This window comes from Mandrillus leucophaeus, unplaced genomic scaffold (assembly GCF_000951045.1).
Source record: "Mandrillus leucophaeus isolate KB7577 unplaced genomic scaffold, Mleu.le_1.0 Scaffold919, whole genome shotgun sequence".
NCBI classification, from domain to species: domain Eukaryota; kingdom Metazoa; phylum Chordata; class Mammalia; order Primates; family Cercopithecidae; genus Mandrillus; species Mandrillus leucophaeus.
Window position 1 is genome coordinate 1,242,340 of NW_012110019.1, and position 4,465 is coordinate 1,246,804.

Below are 4,465 nucleotides of genomic sequence, written 5' to 3' on the forward strand. Positions count from 1 at the left end.
AAAATAAAATAAAATAAAATAAAATAAAATAAAATAAAATAAAACTCATGCAAAAAGTTCCTAGAACTGTAACGTTTCAGGATACAAAATCAACGTACCCAAATCAGTAGCACTGCTATACACCAACAGTGACCAAGCTGAGAATCAAATCAAGAACTCAATCCCTTTTACAATAGCTGCAAAAACAATAAGATACTTAGGAATATACCTAACTAAGGACATGAAAGACCTCTACATGAAGGAAAACTACAAAATGCTGCTGAAAGAAATCACAGGTGATAAAAACAAATGGAAACACATCCCATGATCATGGATGGATAGAATCAATATTGTGAAAATGACCATACTGCCAAAAGAGATCTACAAATTCAATGCAATTCCCATCAAAATACCATCATCATTCTTCACGGAACTAGAAAGAGCAATCCTAAAATTCATATGAAACCAAAAAGAGACCACATAGCTAAAGCAAAACTAAGCAAAAAGAACAAATCTGCAGGCATCATACTACCCAACTTTATAATATAAGGTTGCAGTCACAAAACAGCATGGTACTGGCAGAAAAATAGGCACATAAATCAATGGAACAGAATGGAGAACCCAGAAATAAAGCCAAATGCAGTCAACCAATCTTCGGCAAAGCAATCAAAAACAAATGGGCAAAGAATACACTATTCAGCAAATGGTGCTGGGATAATTGACAAGCCACATGTAGAAAAATGAAACTGGATCCTCATCTCTCACATTATTCAAAAATTAACTCAAGATGGATCAAAGACTTAAATCTAAGACCTGAAACCATTAAAATTCTATAAGATAACATTATAAAAATTCCTTCTGGACATCGACTTTGACAAAAACTGTATCACCAAGAACCCAAAAGCAAACACAACAAAAACAAAGATAAACTGATGATACTGAACTAAAAAGCTTCTGCACAGCAAAAGAAATAATCAGCAGAGCAAACAGACAACCAACAGAGTGGGGGAAAATCTTCACAAACTATGCATCCAACAAAACACTAATATACATAATCTACAAGGAACTCAAATAAGAAAAAACAATCCCATCAAAAAGTCGGCTAAGGCCACTAATAGACAATTCTCAAAAGAAGATACACAAATGGCAACAAACATGAAAAAATACTCAACATCACTAATTATCAGGAAATGCAAATCCAAACCACAATGTGATACCACCTTACTCCTGCAAGAATGGTCATAATTTAAAAATAAAAAAAAAATAGATGTTGGCATGGATGTGGTGAAAAGGGAACACTTTTACACTGTTGGTGGGAAAATAAACTAGTACAACCACTATGGAAAACAGTGTGGAGATTCCTTAAAGAACTGAAAGTAGATCTACCAACAGATCCAACAATCCCACTCCTGGGTATCTATCCAGAGGAAAGGAAGTCATTATACAAAAAATACACTGGCACACGCATATTTATAGAAGCACAATTCACTATTGCAAAAATATGAATTTTTTTTCAGCCCAAATGCCTATCAATCAATGAGTGGATAAACAAAATGTGTGTGTAAGTGTGTATGTATGTGTGTGTATGTATATATATAATACCATATATATACACACACCATATATATATACACCATATAAAGAAAATATGATGTGTATATATATATACACACTTTATATATAGTACCATTGTTTCATTCCTTTTTACAGCCAAGTAGTATTTCATTATCTATATAAAATATACATAACATATATGTATATTATATGTTATATATATTCTATGTACCTATGTATATGTACATATATGTTGTGTATATGTGTATATATACATTATGTATGTGTATATATACGTTTGTATATGTGTATATATACATCTATCTATAGATACATATATAGATATATATATAATGAAATACTACTTGGCTGTAAAAAGGAATGAAAAAGTGGCATTCACAGCAACCTAGATGGACTGGAAACTATTATTCTAAATGAAGTAACTCAAGATTGGAAAACCAAACATCGTATATACACACTTATAAGTGGGAGCTACTATATGAGGATACAAAGGAATAACAATGATACAATGGACTTTGGGGACTCAAGGGGAAGGGTGGAGGGGAGGAACAAAAGAGTGTACATTGTGCATTGTGTACAGTGACACTGTTGGGGTGATGGGTGCACCAAAATCTTAGAAATCAACACCAAACAACTAAACCATGTAGGCAAACACCACCTGTTCCCTAAAAACCTGTTGAAATAATAAATAAGTAAATAACCTGTCTGAGACATTCTATAATGGCAGCAGAAAGCATACAAAGATAGAAAATTGGTACTGAGAAGTAGGGCTGTTGCTAACAAATATCTGAATATGTGAAAGTGGTTTTGGAACTTGGTAATTGGTAGAGGTTGAAACAATTTAGAGTACCAAGCTAGAAAAAGCCTAAATTGCTGTGAACAGAGTATTAAGGGCAATTCTTTTCAGAGCTCAGAAGATTACCTCAGATCTACGGAAAGTCTGAATCTTTTTAGCGATGACTTAAGTGGTCACGACCAAAATGCTGGTAGAAATAAGGACAGTAAAGGCTATTCTGTGAGGTCTCAAGCAGGAATGAGAAACGAGGTATTGGAAACTGGAGTCAAAGCTATCTTTGTTATAAAGTAGCAAAGAACTTGGTGGAATTATGTCCATGTCCCATGGCTTTATGGAATGCAGAAATTAAGAATAATGAACTAGAAGAATTAAGAATAATGAAATAGAAGAATAATGAACTGGAAGAAATATCTAAACAGCAAGGCATTCAGGCTACTGAGTGGCTACTTCTAATCACATAAGTGACATGTGAGAGCCAAAGAATGACTTAAAGATTAAATTTATAATTAAGAGGGAAGTGGAGTGTAAAGATTTGGAAATTTTGAACCCTGGCTATGTAAAGAATTAAAAATAATGTGTTCAGGAGAGCAAACAAAGTGTGGAACCAAATGACTATTTGCTAAAGAGATTACCATGAATAAAAGAGTGCTAGGTGTTATTCATCAAGACAGTGGAAGAAAAACTTAAAGGCATTTTAGAGATCTTCAAGACTGGCTCTCCTACCATAGGTCCAGAGCACTAAGACAGCAGAATGGATTCAGGGCACCCAACCAAAAGAATCTTCCACAGGCTCGTTTCCCAGAAGAACCTGGGTCTCTGTTCCCTGCATTCCAGCACATCACTTTTCAGCCACTACAGTCATGGCTCAAATGGGCCCAGGTACAGTTCAATCCACTGTTTCAGAAGGCACAAGCTGTAAACATTAGAGGTCTCCATGTGGTGCTAATTCTGTAGGAATGCAGAACGCAAGAGCTGCAGGGGCATGACTTTTTCCACCTATATTTCAAAAGATGTCATGAACAGCTTAAGATACCAGGTACAGACTTGTTACAGGGGCAGAGCCACTGCAGAAAGCCCTGACTAGTGCAACGCCAAGCAAAAATGAGGGGCCTGGAGGCCCAACCACATACAGGCACAATTAGGGCAATGCCTCAGGGAGCTGTGGGAGTGGGGTCACTCTCAGGACACCAAAACTGTAGAGCTACCAGCTTGCAGCATCACCCTGGGAGGTGCTGCAGGCCTGGGATTTCAACTCATGAGAGCTATTGTGTGGACTGAGCCCAGCATAGCTATGCAGGTAGAACTTCCTGAGGCCTTGGGACTCTCAAACTCATTAAAATGTGACCAGGATGTGTGATAGGGAATCAACAAAGATGACTTTCCAGCTTTCAGGCTTTAGTGTTGTGCACCTTGTTGGGATTTGAACTTATTTGGCACCTGTGACTCCTTTTGTTTTGCTTATTTCTCCTTTTGGAATAGGAATGTCTATTCTTTGCTTGTTACACCATTGCATTTGAGAAGCATTAACTTGTTAATTTCACAGGCTCACAGCAGAAGAGGAATTTGCCTCAAGATGAATCATGCCTCTAGTCTAACATGTATCTCCTTGGATAAATCTGAACTTTGAACTTTTGAGTTGATGTTGGAATGACATAAGACTTTTGGAATTATTGAGATGGATTAAATGTCATTTGCATTTAAATAAATACAAAGAACATAAATTGGGGGGACCAGGGAAAGAATGCTATAGTTTGAATGTGTCCCCCAAAGTTCATGTGTTGGAAAGTGGTACCTAATAAAAGGTGATTAGGTCATGAAGGCTCCATCCTTACAAATGGGTATGATGGTTAATACTGAGTGTCAACTTGATTGGATTGAAGGATGCAAAGTATTGATCTTGGGTGTGTCTGTAAGGGTGTTGCCAAAGGAGATTAACATTTTAGTCAGTGGGCTGGGAAAGTCAGAGTCACCCTTAGTCTGGGTAGGCACCATCTAATCAGCTGCCAACAGAGCTAGAATATAAAGCAGACAGAAAAACGTGAAAAGGCTAGACTGGCCTAGCCTCCCAGCCTTACATTTTTCTCCCACGCTGGATGCATCCTGCCATCGAACATC